Source organism: Pteropus alecto, unplaced genomic scaffold, assembly GCF_000325575.1.
Source record: "Pteropus alecto unplaced genomic scaffold, ASM32557v1 scaffold40, whole genome shotgun sequence".
Classification (NCBI taxonomy): Eukaryota; Metazoa; Chordata; class Mammalia; order Chiroptera; family Pteropodidae; genus Pteropus; species Pteropus alecto.
The window spans coordinates 6,429,331-6,443,921 of NW_006431919.1; the positions used below are offsets into that span (position 1 = coordinate 6,429,331).

Here is a 14,591-nt window from a genome sequence, read left to right on the forward strand (position 1 = left end):
TAAGAATATTTAATATTCTTAAATATTAGTATTAGCATATTCTGAGATGCTCTGCACTGAAGAAATGCACTTAATTTTGTTTAACTCATTTGCCAAATTAAGTGGACCATGGAATTCTTTTTTCTGGACTTCTGGTTAACATCCCATATACACAGCTGGGAAATTCAGGATTAGACGGTGTGGTTCTCTGAGAAGTTATAAAGAGAGATTAGGGTCTATCTGTTATATCTCTGTTATATCTACAAGTGTTAGGGATCGTTTTTCTTCTTTTTTTTTTTTCATCTACGTCTCACATAAAATGAACTTTGCCTCCTCAGTTGGAGGGCCAGCAGGCATGTATATGTGTGTTTGTGTTTTAGCAATTATTTTGAATACCATTGTGCCTGCTACTATGGTCACATCTATGGAGAATGAAAGAACAATACAAAATATAGTTCTTTAACCTCTCTGGTGAATTTTACTGTCTATGAAGGAAGTCCTAATGCTGAAAGATTTCAGATTATTTTATTTCATTGAGTTCTGTGGCACTAAATGCCATAGAAGGCAAAAAATAAAGATTATCATGGACTGAGGTGATTAGAGAAGGCTTTACAGAATAAATGAAATTTTGTCTAGACCTTGAAAATTTGTGAAATATGATGTCAGGTAGGAATGGAGCCAGGATTTGAAGGGCAGGAAAGGTATCTGGAGTTGTTACCATGAACCCTAGCAGCTGTCACAAGTCATAGAGCAATGAAATAACGGGAAAAGAGTGGAGAGCAACCTGGGAAGTGAGGTCAGCAGGAGGCCTGTGGTGTAATCCTGGGCAGGTGACTGGACATAGGAAGACATCGTCATGAAGGAAAAAGTAATTACGTTTCAAACAGGAAAAATTGCATTTACTTCCCAACTCTTTTACTTAAAAAAGGTCCCTACATTTATAAAAAAAATTTTATAATTGGTTTAATGATTTATTTAAAAGTATTTGTATTAGTTATTGGTAGCCTTTTGCTTCAGCTATCCATTTTCCTCCACAGAGGGAGTTGTAATGGCCAATATCTTGTGCATCCTTCCAGAGCAGTTTCTCAACCTTGCCATTTTGGAATGGATAAGTCATTGTCGTGGGGGATTATCCTTTGCATTGCAGGATGCTCAGCAGCATTCTTAGCCTGCACCCACTAGATGCCAGTGGCACCCCCTTCTTATTTGTGACAACCAAAAATAACTCCTGACAATGCTAGATGTTTCCTGGGGGTCCAAATCACCATAGTTGAGAACCATTGTTCCAGAGATATTATATAAAGAGAAATCACTGTACTAAAAGGTGGAGGCAATGTTAATATGATTTTCGCATAAATAAAAGACTGACAATTGGCTTCAAGAACTCAGACCTAAGTAAATAGAAAAAGATAATCTCTATCAGTCGATGCTTTGGGCTGCAAGTATCAAATATGCAGACTTAAACTGGCTCGAACCAGTAGGAAACTTATCAGCTCACTTCACCAATGGCCTTGTAGCAAACCACACTCCAGGTCTGGTTGCTTCAGTGGCTCTCAGTGTCATCACGGACTCAGTTCTTTCTGGCTTTGGGCCTGTCATCCAGAGCATTGGGCTCGTTCCCTTCTGGGTTGTGAGGTGGCAAACAGCAGCAACTGTGTCTAATCGCTTTCTTATTTGTGTCCAGTGGTTGACAAATAGCCTGTCACACTGAAGATCATCAACGCTGCTTTATTGGGAACCACCAACAATCATGTATTACTGGCTCAAACTGACTTAGCGCCCTACCCTATACCCCAGTCCCTGAGCCTTTCACTGACATTATGGATAAGATCAGCTTTGCAGAGTAGATGTTAGGTTCTTAACCACAATATCACCTACAAAATCTTTGAAAGGGAAAGAGAATCAGACAAGTATGAATTATGGTGAGTTCAAGGTAGTACTTCATGCATTTTGAGCTAATCGCTGTTCAAATAGATTTAGTTTTGGGGTCAGCGAAAATACCAAATTAAATATAAATTGGTTTATGAAAACACTCAAATAAGGAATTTGCAGAGCAACTAAGAGAAGGAAAAGCATAGAGGACCGAAGACCATACATAACTTCGGGGGAAATTGAATATTGGTAATGAAGTCAGTGATTTCAGAGCTTTGGCCTTGTTTCTAAACTGAATTGGCTCAGCCACCTGCCAGACATGTGATCTCGGCCAAGTCACTGTGCCTCTGTTTCGCTTTTCTTATAAAATTTGGAAAGTAAGACCTTTATCATAATGCTGGTGGGAGGGTTAAGTGAGGAAGTGCCCACAGAGCACTGAATCAAGTGATGAGTATCAGAGAACATTAATGAATGGTCACTGGTGGTGCCAGGTGAAGGGACTGTTACTGAGCTGGAAGGATTAAAAGGCGTATGCAGAGAGGAGTAAAGAGAGCCATTGGAAGGGTAGGTCAGGTGCCTGGGATCTCGCGGGAGGAGGTGGCTACTCCATCCATCTTGGAAGAACTTTAAATAACGTTCTAAAATACTCTGTCTTCAATATGCATCACAGCATTTTCAAATTTTGTTCAGCCCTGAGCACTTTAAGATCCTATCAATTTGTAAAATTTGCCAGCTCAGATAGGAAGTTATTTTGACCATTTCTCTCTTCACAATACCTCATTCTCTTCCTTATGTCAAAAGACAGAAATCAATTATTTAAACCTCAAAAAAACAAAAAACAAAAAAAAAAACACTAAATCTGGGAAATGTATTCATTGTTTTCAGGAATAGTTAATATTCCAAGAGCAATTAAATATGGTATTACTTTGCCCAAGGTGCAATATCATCTTTGATTACAGATCAGTACTAAAGGAACACATCCATGTTTTTTTTTTCAGTAACACAAAATGTAGAGTACATCCATCACCAAAGCCGGATGCACTCAAATTATTAGCCTAGATGCAAACACGACGGTATTTTGAAATAGGCTATGCTAGATAGAAATGTGAGTGTTATTTTATCTACTCCACTTGGCCACCTCATTGTACTACACCATGTTTACTGAGTCTGCTGTTAACGGGCCCTTCAGTTTTCCTTGGGCTACCTCTCTTTCTGTACTTTGTCCAAATGCTGGATGTTCATAAATAGCCTCTCAAACTCTTGCCTTTCAATGCCATTGCCTAAACATAGAGCTAATAGGCAGTTGAGCCAAAATTTATATGTCTAATTCTATGATACCCAAACCTTTTCTGCTAAATAACTCAAGTTCAGAGGCAGACAGGAAGTAAGCACTGCCACCAAGAAATTTACTATCTCCTAGGCAAATGAAAACTGAACACACATAACCATTATCATCATCATAAGAACAGTAAGAGTACCGAACCCTTACTATAAACTAGGCACCATTCCAAATGCTCTACGTACATTAATTCTTTATAGCCTTATAAAAACCCCCATGAGGTTTATTATTAGGCCAATTTCACAGATAAGGGAAACTGAGGTGCAGAAAGCATGAGTGAAATCTGACACACAGACTCAGAAAGAGGTGAATCTGGGATTTATGACCACTGCTCCCTCTCATAACTATACTGCAAGGTTGCAATGGATCCTAAGTATAGATCAATTATATGTCTTATCTCAGTAAATGGGGAAGGTCTGCGGGGAAGAAGTGGAATTTGATCCTATCTTTAAGAAATGGGGAAGATTTGGTTGCACAGAGCTGGGAAAATCTGCATTCCAAGATAAGGGCTTTCCAGCTATAAGTAAAAAGGTAAGAGATACTGGTACCTACTGAGGTAATTGTTTCACATTCTGTCAATTCAGTGATAAGCTATAGATAGGATGGCTTTACTCCCCCTTCCACCCCGAGCCTCACTGCCACCACTGATGCTGGTGCAGTGCGAGCCTGGGACACACTGGCAGCCCTGTGAGAGTTGACTTTATGTCCATTGGTTTATCCTCAGATTCCTCGGTCCACAGAGATACGTAACTAAGCATTGCTGCTCCAGGGGTCAGTGAAGGGAGCTTTATGACTCACTTTCTTTCGCTTGTGCAGATAAGCAGCCTCATTTGTGGAGGAGTCGTTTGAAATAAAACATTATCGGATTCCCTCTTCCTGAGCTCCTTGTCTTGGCTCACAGAGGCCTCTGAGTTAAAGCGCAGACCAGGACCTGCTGGAGAACCTGTCCTCCGTGGACTAAAGAAGGCCCTTTCTTAGCAAATAGAAATTGAAGGACTGGGGCACAGTGCTTTTTAAGTGTGGCATTGGAGGATTCGGGAATTGGCATGATGCACAAAGATAGCATTTCACTTCTCACTGTTTTTCTGCCCTTGTGGATCATCTTCTTTTAAGGAAATAGTTATGAGATAAAGAGGCACGTTTCAAGAGAGGCATCTCACTTAGTACACACGTTCTTTCATGAGTTGACCAGCTTGCCCTTCCGGTATTCCTGCTTAGACTCAGCTGTCACACTTATGCCTCATACCTAAACCTGATCCTGTACCCAGATCTTTTCTAACCTATCCCCACACTCACATCAAATGTCCTCAACCCTAGCCCCGCCAGTAACATCCCCCACCTCAGTTTTTAGCCAAAAATATACCTATCTCATCTCCTCTTTTCTTCCAAATATCTACTAAATTCTCACAATTTTACACCATCCTTCCAATGAAGAATCTGACATTCCTAACACTTACACTTTGTGTTTTATTTCTTAGCACTTAACACTACTAGACATATTATTTGTTTTCTGTCTACCTCACCACCTTTCTAGACGTATACATACGCACATGTGCACACACGTGCGTGCGTACACCTTAGACCTCTGGTCTTCTAGACTATCACTCTCAAAATGGCACAGTCAAGTTTTTCCATTTTTTTCAGATCTTCAGTTTCTTTTAACAATGTTCGTAGATTTCAGTATATGTGTCTTGCATTTCTTTGGGTACATTTATTCCTAAGCGATTTTTTTTTGATCTATTGTCAGTGGAATTGTTTTCCACAATCTTTTAAGTTTTAGATATTTCTCCTTTTGAAGATTCATCCTTTCTGCCTGAAAATTACCATTTCTTAAGTCAGTCATCACATTGCACATGTTTGTTTAATGCCTGAAAAGTGATTTGAATGCCTGATATCCTGACATAAATGATGAGATTAAAAACAAAACAAAACAAAACAAGCTAGCGAGGGACTCAGGCTCCATAAACCCATTTTCTTCCTTCTAAATAAACTAAGCCCAGGCACTCTCACTGTGTTCCCTAATAAAGTAGAGAACACCTTAAGAAGATTAAATGACTCATGGTTATTCATCACCTAAAAGCTTCCATGTCATTTTTTTCACTGCCTCTCTTTTGAAAGGTCCTTCAGAATTTACTTTGTCTTGTGATCTTCTAATCACACTATCCTTACATGTGTCCAGAGTTTTATTTCCTTCCCTGTATCCCTCTACGTACTATCAATATCTAATGTTAACACACAGGGCAGGAAATCATCAATGGTTAGCAGTGACCTACAGTGAATTCTAGCCAATGCTAACGTCTTCATGGGTTATAACTTTATTTAGTTAATTTTGTACATTCCTATATCTCCTCTCTTTTGCTGGAATTTGTGCTAAATAAATATTTGTTAAATAAACAATACAAGAATCATCTCTTTAGACCCAAGCTAGTTTAAAGTAGGGTTAAGAACTAATGTGAAGTCAAATTATGTACATTTTACTCTTGTCTTGGCTGAAAAACATATTAGACTTTTCTTAAACGTTTTCTTTTTTGATGGACAACTATATAAATCAGGATATAATGTGAGAATTTTTGCAGACTTAGAGGAAATGTACATTTTTCTATAACTATGATTGTAGATTATTTACCAGAGGGTCAAATTTAGAAATACAGATTCATGTGATTTATAACATAGCAATCGCATTGTGAGTGATAATGTGGTCTTGTGTCTACTCTGAATCATTAATGCTTTTCCCAGTTTTAATGATTTTCTGGCTGTGAAGAATGAGTGCCTTTGATTATTCTTTTTTTACTAGTGATTACTCTTTATTTAAGAAAATCAACCATAGCTCTGAATATCCCATCTGTAGAATATTTCTACCTTTTAAATATTTTCCCAGGAAGCTCTCAGTTGGTTGATCGTTTTCAGCCTGCAACTGGCATAGTTATATCTGCAGCTGAGGAGGATGTTGAAGACTCCATAGCAACACCATCTGTTGTTCGCAGAGTGTTTTCTCTCAGATAAAGATGGGAGGTATTAGTCATAGTCAGGAAAGTTGCTTCCTGGGATCAGAAACTGATTCGATTTATCAGGATTTCTGCACCTATATGTACTACTAGTTATGTGGGTACTTATGAATACACAGCTATTGTAGGTTCAAGTTTTTCATAGCAGAGCAGGAGTCAGCAAATATAGACCCTGGGCCAAATCCAGCCTGTGGGCCTGTTTTTATAAATATAGTTTTATTGGAACACAGCCATGCCCATTCATTTATGTATTATCTATGACTGCTTTCAGAACATAACAGGATTGAATAGTTATGACAGACTATATGGCCCGTAGAGCTTAAAATATTTATTATGTGACCCTTTACAAAGTTTTCCTATCCTTGCACTGGAAGATTACTAGAAAATTTGTACTGTCACTAGGCCTGTATGACTTTCAGGTGAGATTCATGTTCATTTTAGATTTGAAACAGAACACTAACAATGAAGTATCACTACCCCAAGGAAGCCTTCCATGATACTCCCCCCGTGCTTCCCATCAGGCTGGATATAATGCTCTTTTCCTGTCCTCCTCTAAGATTGTGGAAAGGTTCCATTTACTACATATATCTTATTGTCTATAAGAACTTACTATGTAAAATAAATTGTGTCTATTTCTTCTAAGCCTGTGAAAATTCTCACATCATGCCCCAGTTTAGATAGTTGCTCATCTGAAAAAGGAAACATTATGATTCTCGGAGAAGGGCTCTGCCTTGTTTATATTCCTAGTGGCTAATATTAGTACCCAGGGCAAATAATGCACTCAAAAATGTTGAATGAGTTATTAATAAAGAAAAAAGAAAATATTACTTGATTCATTTTCAAAAGCAGTGTCAGACAGTGGTCTCCGGATGTGAAATTCCATTTCCAGCACTTATGAGCTCCAAGTCTTCAGCTGAGTTACTTACTCTCTCCAGTGTCAGCTTCCTCACCTGTGAGATAAGTCAGCAGTGTTCTCTCCTTCCTACATCCTTGTAGAGGACAGGATTTGATCATTCATGTGAAGTGTTAACACGGCACCTGACACATAACTAAGTATTCAACACATGGTGGACATCACTGGTGAGTCTCATTATCATTTTAATCAAAAGTCAACTCCCCATCATGTCACTGTAAATTTTGTCACACTTCTGAGTTATTATTACTTGCAAGCATGCATGAAGATATCCTTCATACAAACAAGCAATGTTTGTTGACTTCTATTCTGTGTCAGACACTGCACCAAATCACTGGGGGTGGAAAGATGGATCAGGTGTTGTTATGATCCTTAAGTACTTACTTCATCATCTAGTACACTGAGCCTGAGTGAGCCACCCAGGGAAGGATGTGTATAGTTCAGTCACGAAGGTGGGGGAAAAGCGGAATCAGAGATTGATAATCACTGGGGATTATTGCCCTTTATGTTATATTTTTATGATGAGAGAACAAAACCCTAAGCAAATGAAACGATGCTGTGTCTAATGAATTTCAAATGTGAGCCAAGGAGTCCAGTGCGTGGGCAGAAAAACCTCTGGATCCTCACTGTGGCTGGAGACACCGTTTCTGTCTGCACTTGCAAATGGTCCAAGTTTAACAACAGCAGCAACAACAAAAGCCACTCAGGTTTTCTGACCAGAGATAAAGCTCCGTACTCACTGGTCTTCAATTGAGGGACAGGACTAAGGGTGTTCTGGAAGGCAAAAGTAGGCATGTGGTGGATGGATTGCCAATGCCATCTGTTGTGCAAGGGATAGGGTTGAGAGCTTCTGTTCTGGAATCTGATAGACATAGGTTGAACCCCACTCTGCTGTTTACTAGCTGGATGACCTTGGACAGCCCCCTCCCCTCTCTGTTTTAGTTTTACTATCTATAAAATGTGAATATCATATCAATTTCCTCAGGTGGTTGTGGGATTAAATGAGATAACAAAGTGTTTAATAGTGCGTGATGTATAGTATGAGCTCCGTAAACATTGGCTTTGAAATGCGGACGGGAGGAAAGAGTAATTATCCAGAGTAGGAGCATGTGAAGTGGGGCCTTTTTCCAGTGGAAAGAAGATGAGGGTTGGTCTCAGTTTTACCCTCCAGCCTTAGGAGCACTGGTCCCTTTTCAAAAACACCCCTGAACTTCTCAAACCAGGAGGTTTTCCATCATGAATCCAGAGCACTGTCACCCCCTCTCCCTGGGCACAGTCACTGCGTGGCTTCTTCAGGCAGCACGATGAGAGAATGTTATCTGCAGCAAGACAGCGGTATTTGTACGACTAAGCTTGCAAAGTGGAACTTGGGTTTAGTACATGTTGGATCTTTCAAAACAAAACAAAAAATATGTGCTGTCTAGATAGACATTGAGGCTAGTTCTGCATAAAAATCTGTAGTGGCCCAGATATTTCCACAAGAGACAGAATAGAACAATAATTAAAACTACAGACTCGAGAATATGAAGTTTCAAATTTGCCACTTTCTAGCTGTGATACCTCGAGCAAGTTAACCTCTGCTCAGTTTCCTCATCTGTAAATTGGGAATAATGATGCCTACTTCCCCTGGGTACTGTGAGAATTAAAGGGCTTTGCCGAGTTATCAGTAACAGAGGTTGTTAGGCAAGATACTGAGTTCCTGAACCCCCATAGGAGACTTGCACACTCTCTAACCCTGAGTCTGTAAGAGACCTCTGCCTGTTTAAGGAAGCTGACCTCACACACATCTCAAGAGGATTTTAGCTCTAGATTCTGAAGGTAATGAGAACACTGCATTATTATAAAGCAGTGTCAGCTTCTATCTAATGATATTCATCAACCTTAGGAAGTAAAAATTATGGATCTCTTTATATTTTTCCCTCCAACAGGAGAGTAAAAAAATCAACATCAGAGTCTTTAGTGGTAATGGGGGTCAGAGGTTAGATATATAAATATGTATTGCCATGACGATGGAGTTAGGATTCTGTGATGAGCTTGTTTTATTTATGCCTAGTTACTTCTATTTTCTTTCATCACCTTTGTTTTTTCTCAGATTACAAAACAATTAAAGAATTTGGCAAGGAAATGGAGCCAGATGTAACAGTTTCCTTTTGCATCTCTTAATAGAAGCAAATGTGCTGTCATATAATTTTTCCCTCCCCCACAACTGCACCCTCCCCCAATTCCTCACCTTCAGAACAGTAGTAAAACCCCTTGGAAGAGAAAAATCCTGTTCTCAATTGAATGCAAATTTAAAGACTGTTGTATCAGCCAGTTCAAGAGGGAAATCTGGAAAGAAGCCCTCTGGTTTCTCAAAGTTACATGGATGACACCCAGAAACCCTGCTAAGTGCTGACATGAGTTTCCATATGGTAGCAGCATTAATGCAAATGTGGGCTGTATTTACGCCATAATAAAAGAGGCTCATGGAATGCATAAACTGAAAGACTCTACAGCAGAAAACAAGTTTAAAATTCAGAGACAGATATCATTTACAATTATTACTACTGTATAATTGTTAGAGTTTAGGATAATACATTGTATTCCCCACCCCACCCTCATCCTATATGTTTCAGGCAAATGAAATTAACTGAAGATAATTTTAAGTAGTAACAATATAGTGTAGTAAACTGATTATGAATACTGGCTTTGGAGTTAGATAAACACCTGACCAATTAACATCTGTGTTCTGCCTGTGGTTCTCTGGGTGAACTTAGATGAGTCAGTTTACATCCTTGATCCTTAGTTTTCTTACCTGTAAAGCAGATGAGGGATAATGTTTATAATTAATGAGACTTATTAGCTTGAAATGGTCCAATGCACTTAAAGTTCTTACTCTGGCACATTGTGTGTGTGTGTGTGTGTGTGTGTGTGTGTGTGTGTGTGTGTGTGTGTGTGTATACATACACTCAATAATAATAGCTGCCATCACAATTATTTATTAGCCATCGAGTTTCAGTTACAATCTAATTAATTAGAATTTACCCACCTCGGGGCAGAAAGAAATACACAGGGAAGTCTAGTCTTAATGAAGGATAAGACTGAATTAAGGAAATGTGGAAGGACATTCCATTCTGTAACTCCCACGTGCATTCAGAGCACAAAGTCTTTCTGTCGACAAGATTTGATAATTCTTCTACATTATGGTTCTGTGCGGAAGTATTTGCCAACTCTGGCTCTCAGTTTTCCCCTCTGCGAATTAAGAAGTCAGAGTAGATGGCCACTGAGGACTCCGTCAGGTCTGGCTTTTGGAGATTCTCCCAGGATTGTTTCTGGTTCTTTTTGAAGCCATTGCTAAGAAATATTCATCCTTACCTTAATACATATAAAAATAAAGGATTGTTCTTCATTTTAAAAGGAATTAACTAGCCCAGTAGCAAGAGACCGGCTGGTATTTATCCAGCCCTATGGTAATCCAAGTTGGAAACCAGTGAAATTCATAGGAAGGTCTTTCTGACTATTGAGGCTTGGATAACTGTTTGTTTGTTGGTGTTTGTTGTTGTTGTTATAGTACAACTTATATATTTCAAATGGACAAAAATATAATTACAGTATATTAAGATAAATGGCCTTTGGATGGGGGCTTCCTTTCCAGTACTTGGAGGTCTACAGCACGTTTATCTAGAAAATTGTGGAAAATGAAGACTGTTTAAATCGGATGGCAGAGGAGGAGGGCCTGTGGTTTTCTTCTTGGTTAATTGTGGTAACACTGCCCTTCAGGTGACTGAGGGAGTTTCCTGTTTTCTTTAGACCTCATCAGTTGCTAAAGCTCTTGGACGACTTTGACGCAATATGAATTCTGCCGTTTTGCTAGCACTGATAGGGCTCCTGGGTCTACCATGCCGTTAGAACTATTAACTCCATTTGTACTGATTTTTGTTACAAATCTTACAAAGGGGGGCATTTCTGGGTATTTAGGTCCACGTTCTATTTTAACTGTGTATTTTAACTGTGTATTCGGTTTTCATTATTATTCTTGGAGGCTCGATTATCATCTCTGTCCATCTTGTAAGGGTCATGTCTTTGTCACCTTCTAGACCTCAGCTAACCGTGCCGTCTTCTACCCCTTTCTGGACTTCTTCGAGTTTTTCCAACAGTTGGAAATTGTGAAGGACTTTTACTCCTGAGCCCATGGTGGTTGCCAGTTTGCGTGGCTCTTGGATAACTTACTCTTGATGACTTAGAAACATAGAACTCTTCCTGTTAGGGTCGGGGTCAATGCCATCTGCTTCTCTGGAAGTAAAAATAATCAACCTAATGGTATTGAATACACTTCAGTGGTTTTCCAGTATCTGAGCTGGTTCCTCAGGTCACTCCTTACAGCAGGGGTGTAATCTGCAAATGGACCAATTTTTTTACATATCGCCTACTTTTTTCCATTGTCATATTAAGATGTGGTCTTATGGAAAGAATGCTACATTTAAGGTCAAGAACTTAAGTCTAAACCCCAGCTCCCAAGTCCACGGTCTTAGATAAGTTACTTCACTTCTTTCATTAAATTTCAACTGCTTTCTCTTTAAAATAGGGGTAGTATTACTCATATGAAAGGATCGGCATGAGGAGTAAATAAAATAATTCATGCAGAGCTCCAAGCATATATGTTGTAAGTGGAATATGCCTAGATAGATAGGTGATAGTTGATGTTGATAGATGATAGATAGATGATAGATAGATAGGCATTTCTTCTTTCATTCAACAAATATCTACTGAGTATTTACTATGTGCCAGGAACTGTATTAATTACTTGGTATATATTAAAGACCAAAACAGACCAAGATCCTGTATCAATAGAGCTTAATTCTATTGAGGGGTGGGGGGAAGAGAAAATAAACAGTAAACATAGTAAAGTAAGTGAATTATGTACTATGTAAGAAGGTAATAATTACTGTGAAGAAAGAAAAATGTAGCACAGTACACAGGATATGAAGGACCAGAGAGAGTGGGACAGAGGAGTGAGGGAGGTTGTAGAATTAAGTAGCGGGGTCGGGATGGGCCTCTTGAGACGTTGCCATATGAACAATGATGTCAGGGAGGTGAGAGAATTAGTCATGAGGATATTTTTTGGAAAAGGACTCGTGGCTGAGGTGCAAAGGCCCTGAAGCAGGAACATGTTTGTCATGTTGAGGATCAACAAGGAGGCCAGTGTGCTGAAGCAGAGTGACCCAAGGGAGCAGGAGTAGATGAGGTCCGGCAGGTGATAGGAACCAGACCCATGTAGGGCCTTGCAGGCCATGGTGAAAGCTTTACTCTAAGGGAAAAGGAGGAGACAGTGAAAGATTTCGAGCAAAGGAAGCACATTGTTAGACTCGGGTTGCTATTTGGGATGACAGCACTGCAGGACGTGGAGAAAGGGAGGCGAAGATGAAAGCAGGTGGAGACTCTCAGAATTCCAGGCAATAGGCGATAGTGGTCTGAGCCATGGGGTAAAGAAGGAATCAGATCTGAATATAACGTAGAGGTTCGTCTTTCCCCTCACCTTTAATTTCTTGGATTATAATAATAGTATTTACCTAATTAACTTAACGGAGTTATTAATAGGAGGAAAATGGTGATTATAGACAATTGACACCTACTCTGAAATAGGCACTATGCAAAGGACTCATCAACCCTATGACGCAGATTTAATTATTAATGCTTTTTGACAGATAATGAATCTGAGGATAGAGAGACCAAGTTGTAAACCCAAGGGCTCACATCTCCTGAGTGTGGGGGAGGGGCAGGATGGGGGAGAGTGGGAAGCTGGGTGTCAAAACCAGTCTGACTCTGGAGCTGTGCTGTAAGAACGGTCTGTGCAGTGTGAAGAGTTCTCGAAAGACTGTTCTCTCCTCACTCCCTCAAGTTTTTCAGGCTAAATCAAAAAGAGATTTGCCGTATTCAGTATATTTTCTGTCTGGAATCATTATCAAAGAATGAGGAAGTTAAATGTGATGCTTAATGGTAAAAGAAATTTGTTCTTTGAGATGCTGGTTTGTTGGTTGGCTGGAGAATTGATTTATTGAAAAGTAAGGAGCAAGGAATTATACCAAAACACTTTTTTTCTCCTCTCTGACGATTGCAATACATTTTTAATTTTTTTAATTGTAAAATACACATAAACCATTTCTAAGTGCACAGTTCAGTGGCATGTTGCAATACATTTTTAATTTTTTTAATTGTGGTAAAATACACATAAACCATTTCTAAGTGCACAGTTCAGTGGCATTAAATGCATTGACGTTGTTGTACAGCCACCACCCATCTTCAAACTGTTTTCATTTTGCAAAACTGAAACTCTTTACCCAGTAAACAATAACTCCCCACCTCCTGGAAACCACCATTCTGCTCTTTGTCTCTGTAAATTTGATTACTCTCAGTAACTCATGTATGTGGAATCATATGGTATTTGACCTTTAGTGACTGGCTAATTTAACCTAATATCTTCCATCTTTTACCAATGTGTCAGAATTACTTCCATCTTTTACCATGTGTCAGAATTACTTTTTAAGGTAGAATAATATTCCATTTTATGTATATTTCATTTATTCATCTATTGATGAATCAAAACACATTTTAAGAATCTTATAGCACATTGACTGAATTGCTTGAATTTTAGAAATGCCATTATTTTATAATCAAGTGGAGACTTAAAAGTAGAAAGTCTCTTTCTTGCTCCTAAATTGTGAGGAGGAGCAATCTGAAGGCTTGGGGACACAGCAACTGCTTTGTCTAAATTAACAGGACAGTCTCCCAGTTCTCAGAACAGAAATTTCTGTTGACTTTTTTCCTATAGAATCATAAATGTGGAGTGTTTCCCACTGTACATTTTCAACTCATTTATTATGTTTCATTTGTCCTAATTTAGGCTAATCATTTTGTTTGCACAACAGTTCCCTTTTAGGGCTGTATTTAGGTTTTGTGAAAATTTTACTTTCCACAGCAAGTAATAGATTTGTTCAAATATTAATCTAGGGAAATGCAATTTGACAGTTCTTCAAAGAATGTATAAAATTAATTATAAGTGAAAGTCATTTAAATTTCAATAATTAAAGGAAAAAAACCTGCCAGCCCTGGATTATTCTCTTTCAGCTCATATCATAGACCTGTCCATCATTATGGTCTCACATGTGCCCATTGACCAAATTACATGAATCGAAGAAGCGAACACCTTATTTGGGGGGATGTTTTATTCAGACTTTATTTTAAAATAAAGCTCAGTTTCAAAAAAAACCTAATTGATGTCTACTAAAATAAAGATATTTCCAGTGTTCACTTCTGAAAGTTACTTACATGGCTTGTTTTACCTGTTTTAGATGACACGTTATTTAATTATTTGAATAACATCACATCACCTTTAAGGATCTAGCATGTTATAGAATCATTAACTCTCAGATGGGAAAAAAATGTATCTTAAAACTTATCTAGTCCTGACATTCAACTTGAGCTGAGTCCACTCGTGGTCTTCTTG

The 14,591-nt window shown here is 38.8% G+C and overlaps 1 protein-coding gene and 1 pseudogene across 2 annotated transcripts in view; one reads left to right on the plus strand and one right to left on the minus strand.

The window, feature by feature from the left end:
• Window positions 1–14,591, plus strand: part of SGCD (sarcoglycan delta) — an 818,344-nt gene that overhangs the window by 652,827 nt on the left and 150,926 nt on the right. The window lies entirely within an intron of this gene.
• LOC102886214 overlaps window positions 10,842–14,591 on the minus strand; it is a 7,851-nt pseudogene continuing 4,101 nt past the window's right edge.